The 14,248-nt window shown below is 47.3% G+C and overlaps 1 pseudogene; it reads right to left on the reverse strand.

Moving 5' to 3' along the window:
- Positions 1-7,193: 7,193 nt before the first annotated feature.
- Positions 7,194-13,527, reverse strand: LOC122230395 (annotated as a pseudogene).
- Positions 13,528-14,248: the final 721 nt, after the last annotated feature.

Genomic DNA, 14,248 nt, shown 5'->3' on the forward strand with positions numbered 1-14,248 from the left:
CCCGCCCTGAGAAGATAAAGTCTTTGAGCCCCTGGAGCTGATGGGCAGCTACCATTCTCCTAAGTTGAAAAGGAGGCTGAAACCCTAACCCTAAGTGATGTCACTCTGTGGGAAGGCAGATGCTTTTAGGGCAGGCTTGGACGCTCACCTGTGAAATCTACAAAAAGAAAAATTAAATTTTTTTTAACGTTTATTTATTTTTGAGACAGAGAGAGACAGAGCCTGAACGGGGGAGGGGCAGAGAGAGAGGGAGGACACAGAATCGGAAGCAGGCTCCAGGCTCCGAGCTGTCAGCCCAGAGCCCGACGCGGGGCTCGAACTCACGGACCGCGAGATCGTGACCTGAGCTGAAGTCGGACGCTTCACCGACTGAGCCACCCAGGCGCCCCAGCAAAAAGAAAAATTAAATGCCAGTCCCCGTAAATGAGGAGTTACTCTGGCCTGGTAGAGTAAAGGAAATAGAAAAGCAGAGCAAACAACACCACAGGCTGTGCTTAGACAGCTGAGTCTGAGACAGGGGGCTTGAATTCAAGTCCTAATCCCGCAGCTAACTAGCTAGGAAGCCTTTGCCTTGCCTCCACCCCTCGTTGAGCCTCAGTTTCTGGAAAATAAAGAGGTGAAGGCAACCACGTTTACTTCCAGCACCAACACTTTCAAGACCACAAGCCCAGAGATTGTTCTGTTCAATGTTGACTTGTTTGGAGTCCCTCCTTGTGTCTGAATTTCCCGTTTTTATGCCTGCTCTGCGTCTTTCGCATAGTCGCTGTGAGGGTCAAATGAGATCATAGATACAAAAGTGGGTTAAAATGGTACAGCGTATGCTGAGAATGTGAACGTTTGATAAAAACTCCAAGACAGCCACTGCGGTTCTGAAGAAGAGAGATCAGAGAGAGGGTTATCAGAGAGTAAAGTATAGCTTAAGAAAGTACGTTATTCACTGTAATAGCCTCCCCGCTGTGCCCTCTTCCTCTGAGTAGAGTGTGGTCTAAGGCAGTCATTTCTCCGGGTGCAGACATCTTGGTCAAGAGCAGGGTAACCTCAGGCCAGCTTCTGTCAGGTCGGCTGACGTGGCCTGGACACCCTGCTCTGTGACCTCGGGCAATGGACGTCTCCTTTCTGAAGGCTTAGGTTCTTCATCTGACAAGTGGGAGAAGAAAATCTCCCTGTCTGGGCTGTTGCAAGAACCAATTGGATGACAGAGAATGTTCTGCAGAGTTGGGAGGGTGCCGAAGACAGGGGCGGTCCCTTCCAAAACTGACAGGGGACATGTCTCTTGGAATTAGGTAAGACCTTAGAAAAAATTAAGGTACTGTCTCCTAGACCCTCTCATCTAGACAAAAGGGCTTCTAAGAATCTTGAGAGTGCCCCCCAGCCTCCTGGCACTCCAGAGTAGAGAGTAGCCTCTTACAAAAATAGTGAACGTGGCTTTCAGGCATGGAATTAACCACCCCCAGAGCCATAGAACCCGGAAAGATTTTAAATGAGCTCTAGAAGCTTGGGCAGAGAAAGCTGAAAATAAAAAGGGGTTCGGGGCTCCCAAATTTCCATAGAGAGGAAACAGACGGTGAAAGTCCCCCAGCAATAAACATGGCTCGTTTCATGAGAAGAATGAATGAATGAATGAATGAGTAGAAAAGAAAGAATGTGTGTCTCAGAGGACAAAGTCCAGAGAACAGAAACGAGAGTGAAAAAGAACATGGATGAGGGGACCACTCCCAGTGAGTCGAACTGAGTCTTAAAGGGAGAACATTTTCTGTCCTCGGAGCAGTAGAAACAGCTGACTTCCAAGCTGGATTTTAGAATGTCTATGAACCAGTGTCTTTTTCACAGTTTTCTGGGCGAAGAGCTGCATCCAGAAAGCTCTACTAAGGGGCGCCTGGGTAGCTCAGTCGGTTAAGCATCCAATTCTTGATGTCAGTTCAGGTCATGATCTCACGGTTCGTGGGATCGAGCCCCACGTTGGGCTCTGCGCTGACAGCACAGAGCCTGCTTGGGATTCTCTCTCTCGCTGCCTCTCTGCCCCTCCCCTGCTCGCACGCGCATGCACACTCTCTCTGTCAAAGTAAATAAATAAACTTAAAAAAAAAAAAAGAAAGAAAGCTGTATTAAGCAACCTTGTCTCCATCGGAGCCTGATGCAAAGCATGAGACGACAAGCTTCGAGAATCCCTCAGTTAAAATTCACAGTAGCACAATGTGGCGGGCATTTATTCGGCTCATTTTCCAGAGAGGAAACTGAAGCCCAGAGAGGCGAAATCACTTACCTAAAGCAGGAGTCGGCAGACATTTTCCATAAAGAATCAGATACTAAGTACTTTAGACCTTGCAGGCCATAAAGTCTTCTGTGGCAACACCTCAACTATGCATCCCAGCAGGAAAGCAGGAGGGCAAGACACCCAGTAAACGACCGGGTGCAGCTGTGTTCCAACGGAACTTTATTTACAAAAACAGACATGAGCCATAGTTGAGCAGTAGGCTACCATTTGCTACCCCCTGGCCTCATGTTGCACATCTATCAAGAGACGGAGCCTGAATTTAAACGCAGGCAGAAGAGAATCCAGAGGCTGAGCCCTATACTAATGGTCTCTTGGAAACCCTAAGAAGCCAGAGTTTGGAGAAAAAAGAAAGTGCTGTAGACTGAATGGTCTTGTCCCCCCCAAATTCACAGATTAGCACCGTTAGTGGGGGATGGCTGTCCAAAGGATTACACAGCACAGCCTCCTCCGTTTGTCCCCGTGGGACACTCATCAGGCCGTCAGGGGATCGTGTGCCACGTGACTGACTCCCCTTTGTACTCGGAGCTCCTGGAAGGTGGGGCCCGTCTGTGACCTCTGCACGGCCAGGACCTAGCTTGTGGGTTGCTGTAGTCAGCATTGGGGGTCATTCTGATTTCCCACTTAAAATTCCGGGGTCTAGAGTCAGAGGTGCTTCTGGAACAAGCCTCCCTCTTCCATCCTGCATTTTCTTAGCTAAGGATGTGGGCCCTGCTTTGGCTGTGTGTGTGTGTCTGTGTGCGTGCGCGTGCACACGCACCCACACGCATGTATCTGCGTGCACACATGTGCAAGTGCTCGCGCAAGCCTCCCGGGGTGCGTTTACTTAACGGAATTTTATTTCTTGTAAATTCCTTCCCGGTTTGATAGCAAAATTCACCTCCGTCTTCCCGTCAAACTCCTTGTTCCACAGTCAACCCTGGGCATCACTAACCTACACAATTCTCTTCTGAGTTTCTCGAATCTTCTGGTGCTTTATCCATTGCGTCACTGGCCCTGTGTCTTCTGAGTTTCTCAACAGAGATGTGTTACTCTCTCGGCTCCAGATTGTGGAGGATTAGGAGAAACCCAAGTTTTATACATTTCCGTAGGGTTTACGTCCTGCAGTTGAAGGGTATGAAGGGCTCGGCCCCCAGAGACACGACTCCCCTGCTGTGTTTGTCACAAGGGAGCTCGAAGGCAGCCTTTCCCCTATGACGCCCTGCTGTCTCTATACCCGAATGTTCTCACACAGCCCGCGTTGCCAGAGCTAACCGCGTTCATCTACTTATTTTGTAACCCACAGCCGAGCCATCGCGTTCTCTTCCTTTTTGGGGCTTCTGTTCCTTGTGTGAATGGTTCTTTCTCTGTTGTGAGCTTTGGTGAGTGTGTCAGGGTTCCTTTGGGAGACAAGTTTCCCCTCACGGTCTGAAAAACACAACTCAAGAAGAGCCCTGTTAATGGGGGGCCCCCCTCCGTCCTAGCCGTCCAGAACACCGCCCTTCATGCTCCGCTCTCGAGAAACGTGTTCCCGCCAGCTGTATTCAACACCACAAGCAGTTTTAAGACTAAATGTGTATCCGAGATAATAAAAATCTGTATCAGGGCTCCTGGGTGGCTCAGTCGGTTAAGCGGCCGACTTCAGCTCAGGTCACAATCTCACGGTCCGTGGGTTCGAGCCCCGCGTCGGGCTCTGTGCTGACAGCTCAGAGCCTGGAGCTTGTTTCAGATTCTGTGTCTCCCTCTCTCTCTGCTCCTCCCCTGTTCATGCTCTGTCTCTCTCTGTCTCAAAAATAAATAAACGTTGAAAAAAAAATTTAAAAAAAAAAAGCTGTATAAAAAAAAAAAAAGAATGTGGGCCCGGAGCCCCGCTGACTGGTTCCCATCTGCCTCCATCACTCAACGGCTCTGCCATTCGGGGAGTCACACAACCTCTCTGTGCCGGTTTCCTCATATGTCAAATGGTGAAATTAATAGTACCTTCCTCATTCGTGGTAACTTCCTCATAGTTGTTGAGAATAAATGAATGAAGGCATGTCAGTTGCTTAGAATGGGCCTGGCACATGGCACATATCTGATCAATGGTACGTGTTATCACTGAGGACTTAGGCTTCTTCCATCTCAGAATGCCTCTGTGTACCCCAGAAGTCAGCCGACGCCTCCAGATCTAGAGAAAATGCCTGGAAACCCTAGTGGCGCAGGTAGGCTCTTCCTAAGATTCTGGGAATTTGGGGGAGGGGGTGGGTTCATTCTCTCGGTCCCACCAACTTCCAGCTCCCGTTCTCACCTCTGTATCCCGCTCAGATTGGCCCCATTCCACAGCCGGCCAACCCCAAGAGGAAAATCTAGCCCTTTGCCTAACTCTCACCAAGGTAAACTCACACACAGGCACTGGCTTTGCCAAGAAGCCTTCGGAACTATGGCACAGGCACACCACAGCATGCACAAATCAAAATCACACCTATAGGCCTGATACACCCTTAGTTATTTCTACAGTTCGGGTTCCAGCTTCTGGTAATGTTGGTCCACCTTTCTACTCCTACCAAACCCCTCCTTCTTGCCTTCTTTCCAGCCTCATTTCTGTTCATTTCTAACCCCGGATCCTCCAATCACCTCTTTGCGGCCTCGGTACTGGTTACTCACACGTGTCTTCCCATGGCAGGTGCCTCCCTAAGAGGAGCTTATGCTCCTACACAGAAATTCTGGGTGTTTGTCTGATTGTTCCTCGCAGGTCACGGAAGGACAAATGCAAGCTGCAGGCACGTGGACTTGCCTGGCCGGGGAAGATCTCTCGGAATGAAGGGTCAAGGTTGCAAAGAGCGATACTCTTTGATAACAGGCTCGGCTATTCTGACGGTGGGGTGGGGGGGGGGGGGTAGAATGGACTGCCAAGCTGCACCGCGAGCAGTAGTTTTCTCTTTCTTATATAGTCTTGCTCGGAACGTCCATTCTGGAAGCAACACAAGATACCTATGGTTTGTCCTGGGTATGCAGAAGTCCATACATCTAATATTCCGTCAGTCAAGCTTACCGCTCCCATTATTTTAAGAAGGAGAACCAGGGGTGCTGGGTGGCTCGGTCGGTTGAGCGAACGACTTCGGCTCAGGTCACGATCTCGAGGTCCGTGAGTTCAAGCCCCGCGTCGGGCTCTGTGCTGACAGCTCAGAGCCTGGAGCCTGTTTCAGATTCTGTGTCTCCCTCTTGTTGCATCCACGCGACTCCTGAAACAGAATGCTATGGGCACCAGTGACAGTTGCAACAAAGTTTATTACAATGAGAGGCAAGGCTGACCGATCGGGACCAACACTCTTGATAAGAGTGTGGCCTCCAACCGCCGGGGTACAGAGTTTTTAAAGCCGATCACATCGTTTTATCATTATCTGGGAACAGAACAGAGAAACAGTTCCCAGATGAGTTAGAAACAGTTGCCAGATGAGTCAGAAACAGTTATCGAATGAGGTGATTATTTTAGACTTTCTGCCGCTAAGTTGCAACCAGTGGATCTCCTTGCCCTTGTCTCTGATGCTCTTTTTTGAGGTTCTGTTTCCTTCATTGGTAAAGCCTGATTCACAAGAGTATGAAGTATGATTTACAAGAGTAAAAGCAAGGTTGTTATCTTTTGACCTTCAGTGTCAGAACAAAGTTATCTTTCAAGCTAAGCGTTAGCCCTATAGTACAATTTAACCCTTACACTCTCTCTGACCCTCCCGCGTTCATGCTCTGTCTCTCTCTGTCTCAAAAATAAATAAACGTTAAAAAAAAATAAAAAAATAGAAAGAAGAAGAACCAGAGAAATGCTGAGAGCAGAAACTATCCCCCCCGCCCAGGATTCACTAACAACAAAACTCAGCCCCCAGGGAGACGAATGTTCTACAATCTCTTCAGAAACTCACTGGCTTCCAGCTCAGTTTAAAATTGAGCAACCATCAAGGTAGATAAATGGATCTTTTTTTTTTTTTTTTTTACTTTTTTTGCTTCGGTCCTTGTGAGTTTTCTGTCGGGAGGGCCACCTGCCTGGCGTATCCATGCAACCCACAGCCGCCAGCACAGGCTCCGGAGTGTGTCTGACAGCTTTCTCACTTACTCCGTGCAAAGAAGCAATTCTCATTTTAGACTCAACGGCTCCGAAGGCCCTTTTCACCTGGCCTCCAACTCTTTGACCTTTGTAAGCCACTGGGGGGTGGGGGGGGTGGGGGGTGATTCCAATACTTGGCCACTTAATGCTTCCATTGTTAATCCCAATGCTTAGCCACTGAATGCTTCCATTGTTCTACATTACTTTTAAAAAATCATCTTGATTGCCTGACTTTTTCTGCATTTTAGTCTAGGTTCTTTCTTAACCTGTTCAAGTGTGACACACTCTTTCTGGATTTGTTCAAATTATACATTCAATTAGCGAGGCACCATATTAAATTGAGAACACCTCACTGAACACACAGCACTCTTGGATTCTGCATCTTGGCAATTAATTGGTGTCTACTCCATTGACAGAGTTTTCTGAAAGAATAGACTTCCAAATGCGTCTCCTGACCGTTTTGGATCCATGAAAAATGTCTTCACCTCTTCGGCGCTGTCGCAGTTTTGCAAGTTTTACAGATTGGTTTTACAGAGCTTTGAAATGTAGATCAGCTCACGTCCTGAACGTATGTGTTGGCATCTCCGTTGGCAGTCAGGTTTCCATGAATATTTCGCGTTTATATAGGATCTTGGGTGTCTGGTGAGTTTCTAGTCGGATTTCCTGGACACGGGATGTAGATGTACAGCTACATCTAGTCTCAGATCACTTGCCACGTGTGCGGTCTGGTCTGTAGGGGTTGTCTGAGGCTGAGTCTTGTCTCCGTGTGTTGTGGGGAGTGGGGTTACCATTTTGTCAAGTATTGTGTGTGCGCTGTGCTGCCTTAAGCATTACCTCCTTTATTTTTTTTTATTTTTTTTATTTTTGATTTTACTTTTTTGTTTTTATTATGTACTACATTGATACACTGCATAACCTTCTAGAAAGGGCAGATGAGCATAACTGAGTTAATCTTCATCAGTCAGGAAAAGGCTTCTTTAATCAATGTTTTCCATACCCTTTGACACATAGTAACAATTAACTCCAGAGATGTGCCCGTCTCTTTGCATCAAACTCCACTGATACCGATAATAGGCAACCCTTTTTTCCTTGCCCCCCGTTACAGAACCTGTGGATGTGTGCAGTGGGTATGCCGGGGATGACCAAGCACACGGCCATGACGCCGATCCCGGGAAGAATCTCGAACCATATCGCACTGCGGCTGCCAGGACCGAGCCCCTCCTTCCCGGCCCCCTAAAGGTGACCCTAAGCATTACCTCCTTTAAACCCCATCCTATGAGGTGGGAACTCTGTCTCCCTGCTTGGCTAGATCTGCCCACAGCGCGTGTATACTGTCTCAAGCAAACACATCCCAGCCTTCCACCTGCTGCCCCTCACACACATCCATGGGCACATGAGAGAAGTGAGCAGCGTGGTCCAGAGGTCATATCAGTGTCTGAGTGCATATCCTGGCTCTCCCGCTTACCGGGGAGACACGGGGCAAGGTGCTTCACCTCTCTATGCCTCAGTTTCCCCATCTGGAAAACAGGGATCTAATAGTACAGTTGGTCCTCACGACTCATGAACTCCATACTTGCGGATTCAGCCACTGGCGTACAATGACCTGTGACCCCGAAATGAATACCTGCGGTGTTTCATGATCATTTACGAAGACTCATTCAGACAGGAGTTCCAGTGATGTTGGCCGTGGATTTAGTGTTGACGGATCAGCAACATATTCAATGAAATGTCTTTAAGCAGAGACACATGAAACAAGGTTATGTATTGACTGGTTGACAGAAATGTTGTGAGCAGAGGCTTACACGACCCTGACCTTGTGATTCCCCTGGGAGCAGTGGTTCAGAACTCATGAATTTGGAGTGTTGGTGGGGAATTTGTGGAACAAAACTGCCACGACTAACAAGAATGCACTGCGCTGGCCTCGCAGGGTGACAAGATTTGAGTAAACAAATGCCTGCCAGGCTTGGAGCTAAAAGGCTGCCATACAGGAAGCGTGGAGAAATGTTAGCTTCTACTCTTAGTTACCTGGAAAGGCCACCCTCATATTCACCACCTGGGTCTTCCTTCTGGATTCTTCCAGTCCTCCCTGCCTTGCTGAATCTCTGACACCGAGGAGAAGACGACCAGGATCCTCTGGACGCCTGTCCCACCTTGTACAAAAATTGACGGTATTGATTTCTACGCCGGGCCATCTCTGCCACATGGTTGCGTTTGACAGACTGCCCTGTGGGTGTGTGGGACAGTACGTGTCAAACTCCCAACGGTGACTCTACTGTCTAAGGGTGCAGCCTGACTCTCTCTCATCTCTCTAATCTGGAAAACAATCTGGCCTTCTGGAAGGTTCTTTTCCCCATTATTTGGGAAGGCTTAGGGAATCCTTGCTCAGACTCTGGGGTGACAGGCGAGGGTGGAAGTTGTAAAACGGAAGGTCTTTGCAGCTTCAGGATGAAGCCGAGAACTTCAAGGCGGAAGCAAGACCCCGGGTGGGAAGGACCCTGGCCCTGACAAAGCCTTTTCTTGAGCTCCTTCCCAGTAGCGTGGATTTCTGCCATCCTCCGGGGTTCTCTGCCTCCAGAGTGCTCTCAAGCCCACGTCCTGAATGCTGAGCCCCTTAGTGACCACTCAGAGTGAAGCTTGTCTGCCTGACCATTACCACCCTCCTCTGGCTCTGACCACCACCCCTCTTCTGTTGCAAAGACGTCCTCCCTTCTCCACCTAATTTAGGTCCCTCGAATAGAAAGATCCATTTAAACTCATTTAATTTTCTTTGAGCAGAGTGAAGAGGCTGATGAGTCTTTGGAAGAATTCACCAAAAGGAGAAATGGTCACTCCTTTGTGAACAGTGGAGCAATCGTGTCCCCATTCTGATATTACACATGTGGTTACTTGCCCCCCGTGAACGTCTGTTTCCCAGGGGCAAACAAGGTTTGGCATGCTTGCCTCTCCCACGTGGAGTCCTGAAGACTGAGTGAGTAACCCAGGGAAAGCCCCCAAATGATCATCCAGCACCGGGCTCAACAAACTTCCTCTGCAAAGGGCCAGATAGAAAATCTTTCAGACTTCCTGTCCCTAAAGCGGCCATCAACAATATGCCAAGGACTGGGTATGGCCGTGTTCCAATAAAACTTCATTTATGGACACCGAAATTTGAATTTCATACAATTGTAATGTATGATTACATTCTTTTGATTGCTCCTAACCATTTAACAGTGTAAAAAAAAAAATTCCAATTCACCAGCTCTACAAAACCAGATTTGGCCCACGGACTGTAGTTTGCCAACCCCCTATCTGGTATGTAGTCATTACTCAATAAATGTCAGCCTCAGTGACAAACAGGATCTTCCTTTGTAAGTCCCTGGCTCCTGATGGAAGTAAACTTGGTGGCACCTTTCTCTGAAGGCCTGCGACTGTTTCACTACTCTCCAAGAACAGTCTAGAAAGCAGTTTTGAAGATTCTTGGTAGAAAGGCAAAGACATTTCATCCACAGTGATCTAGGCCAATGGCACATCAAGAGAAGGTGGGAGGAAGGTGGGCTTGGAGTCACAGGAATTAGGTTTCAGCTGCAGGTGTTTAACGAACTCATTAACTTTTTGGCCTCAGTTTCCCTCAGGAGGGACATGGAGATAATACTACTATTCTAATAATAAAAGTAGCTAACACCAGTGAGTCACATGAGGTGATTTACCTATATAAATTTACTTAATTCTCATTATAACACTGTGGGTGCCATTATGATTATTTATTTATTCCCGTTTTACAGACAAGGAAACTGAGGCACAGTCATGTTAACTCATTTGCTCAAAGTCACATAAGTGAGGCAGAAATAGTCAGGAGTCAAACTTGGGTACTTTAAAACTTCATCATGCTTAGCCAATCTTTTTAAACTTCAAGCTAAACTTTAGAGGTTGCCTAATCCATTCCCTTAACTTGTTCATATGTTCGTATATTGGGTAACCCATTCATCCATCTGCTGGGCTGGGTGCTGGTGATACAAAATAGGCAGGACACCATTCTGGGTGTCTAGGATCCCCAAAGGTGGAGAGGGAGACAGATAAATCAACAAACAAGGCAACACCACTCAACTGAAGTCTGAATAGTGTTGGGAGGGACCCAAGACAAGGAGTCATTGGTCTTAGAAGTTGGCAGGGGGTGTTTGTGAGGGGTGGGGAAAGGTATCAGGAAAAACTTCATAGGAAATATCACTTCTGAGTTGGGCCTCTGAATCCCTTGGCTTGGCATTCAAGGCTTTTCATAGCCTTGACCCAGTTTGCCTTTCCAGCATCCCATCCTGCCTCTTTGCCCACCCAAAGCTTTGCTTCTATATTACCAGACCATTCATGATACTTCTCAACAGTTGGTCCATGGACAAGTGCAGCAGGGGACAAAACTTTCACTATCATGTGGCAAAATTAAAAGAGGGTCCATGAGTGACTCCACCATAAGCCTACATTTGTTCAATGGGAACTACGTGCCATTTTTTTTTTACCATGTTCTTCCTAATTTGTTGATGTAAAAATAACCTTTCTTTTTTAGAAATGAAGTAAGAGTAGACGAGATGGTAGTTTTTTTCCTGTTAATTATTTCACTTGGCATCCCTGCCCCCCATCCCACTCATACACACACACACACACACACACACACACACACACACACACACACTGGTTGCCAACACTCACCGTTTTTCAAGACAGTGGTCCGTGAAATCGCAAGCCTATGACCAGCACTCAGAACCATTAGCCCAGTTTTATCCTTGGGATCCACTGAATGTGATCCTGAATGTGATCCTGTCTTACACCGATCCCACCAGAAAGTGCTTTGGGGGTCTCCGCCCTTCCCCTTTCTTCTGTGTGGCACTCCCTCTTGGTTTGCCCACCCCAAATCCACTGCTTGTCCCTTTCACCGTGCAAAGACTGCTGTCTACCCCATGGTCCAGCTGTCAGATATGTGGTTCCACCCTCCACACTTCCTGTTGAGTCAGACCAGTAAGCCCTTCTTGACTTCATTCATACACATGGCCTAACCTCTGACCATTACCAGGAAAAAGAGACCTGATCGCCTCTTGAAAAAAATACTTTTTATGAAATATCTGTAACATTAACAGAAGTACATAGACTAACGTAATGAACACTTGCTCAGACGACAACTCAGCTTGGCCAACACTCAGATGTCCAATGGAACATCGCTCCATTCCTTCCAGATCTCTTAACCTTTTCTTTCAAATAAAACATCACAACACTGAAGTTCCAAGGTGCCCCTTCGCCCCCATTTACTCTCTTCCCCAGAGAAAACATTCAAACTGAAGTGAGCGTATATCCTTCCTGTGCATGTTTTTGTACTTTTACTCCATTGGTAAGAACCCAGAAGTAACACTATCTTAATTAAATGGTAGCAACCTCCAGGCATCATCGTGAACTTCCTTTACTGTAATCCAAGATTGTGTTTTCTGATATTTATCCATATACCTTGACACCCTTCATACGAACGTGTGTGGTGCTCCATAGTTACGTATTCTTGTCTCCTGTTGATGGACTTCTAGACCGTTTCCAGGTTGGGGATATTGCATCCAGGGCTGTGAAGACCTCTCGATGACCTCCTGTGCAATTTGGACTCCCTTTTAATAATTTTTCTGATATGTCTGATGATGCCTGAGCAGCAAGGGAATGCCAGGCAATGAGGAAAAACTGAGGCCGGTGCTCCTACAAAGAGGCAAGGCTGAATCTTGACTGAGTGGGAAATGACACCATCCCCTGGAGGAGCTCAGAGATCGCCTCTTCTTCAGGAATCAATTTCTGACTTATTTCCTTTGGACACCTTGCCCCAGGGCCTTCGCGCCCGGGGAAGAGCTGCTCAGCCCCCGGGGCTGGAGGCGGCCAAGGTCTTCCCAGGATATTGCTGCTTGTGGAGATTTGCAAAGACTCTTCCATGGGTGCGGGTAATTGCACAAAGTCGTCTGTGAGTTTCGTAAGTCAGTTTAGCAGCCATATAATTGAGGTAGTTTAATTTTAGCTCTTCATTTCTCCTTATAAGAGGGAGCTGTTTCTGAGAAATCTAAAAATTTTCCTTTCCCCAGAAGAAGTTTCTTTCAAGCCTGAACTAATCTCAGGCGGCAGCACACTCGCGGCATCATCCACGTGAGGTCTAGCAAAGGGCTTGTCCCAAGTTTGCTGGCCCCAAAATTAGCCCCGTAACTTGAGTGTGAGTTTCAGACTGACTCCTCTCCACTTGCTCTTCTTCTGGCCTGGCGACTGAAGGATTCAAGCCCCACATTAGCCAGTCACTTGTGATTCTGCTCCGGTGGCAGGCAGTCACCTCATGCCAAAGAGCTACAGATTTGCAGGAATGGGTTCTCGGTCACCTCCCACAGTTCTTGTGAGGCTCAAAAAGTTATGTTCAAAATCCCCGGGAGCTTCTGATCTGAGCATCAGCTTGAATTGGACCCTACCTGCAGGAAGATGTTTCTGAGTCATTCTTTCCTGTCTCCCCAGGGAGCAGGGCAGGAATTCTAAGAAATCTGTATGGAAATTAAAGCCATTGTTTTCGAAACTGCACCACTAACCTTGTCACACTTTTGTTTGATTTATTTATTTTTAAGTTTATTTACTTACAGAAGGAGAGAGGGTGGGAGGGAAAATCCCAAGCAGGCTCCACACTGTCCAGCCCGTGGGGCTGAAGTCACCAACCCTGAGATCATGACCTGAGCCAAAATCAAGAGTCGGACGCTTAACCGACGGAGCCACCCAGGCGCCCCACACTTTTGTTTTAAAACTTAATAAAGGCTCTTGATGGCTGACTGTAAAAAGTGGGAGCCCTTTAGCCTGACATTCAAATCCCTCCGTGAGCTGGTCCTGCTGACTTTTCTAGAGTCGGTCTTATTACTTATTTCCTTCTTATACCGTCTATTTTCTTTTCACATGGAACTACATACTTTCCCCCACTGCACACACACTTTTACACTCTTGTGATTTCGAATTGCTTCTCCCCCTGCCCAGAACTGCCTTCCTTCTCTGCTGTGGCCTCAAATTCCTATTCATCTGTCAAGACCCAGGTCAAATGCCCCATCTCTTAGCAACCTTCACACCCATCCTTAGCCACCTCACCCATCTGTGTATTATAGTCTTTCATGTGTCTGTGTGTCTGTCTCTCTAAACAGACTTCAATTTCTGTGATGTACTCATCTCCCAGGACAACGTAGAGGTTCATGGTTTGGGCGTAGAGGTTCACTGCGGGCGCCTGGGTGGCTCAGTCGGTTGAGCGGCCGACTTCGGCTTGGGTCATGATCTCGCGGTCCGTGAGTTCGAGCCCCACGTCGGGCTCTGTGCTGACAGCTCAGAGCCTGAAGCCTGTTTTGGATTCTGTGTCTCACTCTCTCTCTGAGCCTCCCCCATTCATGCTCTGTCTCTCTCTGTCTCAAAAATAAATAAACGTTAAAAAAAAAAAAGTTCACTGTAAGTATTTTGGATACTACGACTAGCGCTCAAGTGCTGAGTTAATGAACTCATTCAAGCCCTGAGCTTCCTCGGTCAATCAGAAACTGTAAGCTCTGGGTACCACCCTTGACCTTCAGCCTGAACCCTTTGCAGGTGTCCTGCTGGAACACGACTCTTGGGGCTCTGAAATTTTTTGCTTCCCTTTTCTTCATCTAACTTTAGGTTTTTGTGACTTCTTCGCTGGATCCTAGGGAATTTTAAATACAAATTATCACATCACGGAAACATCCTGATATGACAGCTGCTGCTTTGTGCAGCAATATTTCAGACTTTTCAGAACAAATGATGAGTGCACTTGGAGATATATGCAAGGTACTTGGGGATCATTACCAAAAAGGTGCTCTTTGAGAATTTGAATATACTTAAAAATAAAATAATAATAGTAATAATGATTCTTAGAATTTGACCCGTGCCGTTGAGATGTGATCCTTTAT

Source organism: Panthera leo, chromosome A1 (genome assembly GCF_018350215.1).
Source record: "Panthera leo isolate Ple1 chromosome A1, P.leo_Ple1_pat1.1, whole genome shotgun sequence".
Taxonomy (NCBI): Eukaryota; Metazoa; Chordata; class Mammalia; order Carnivora; family Felidae; genus Panthera; species Panthera leo.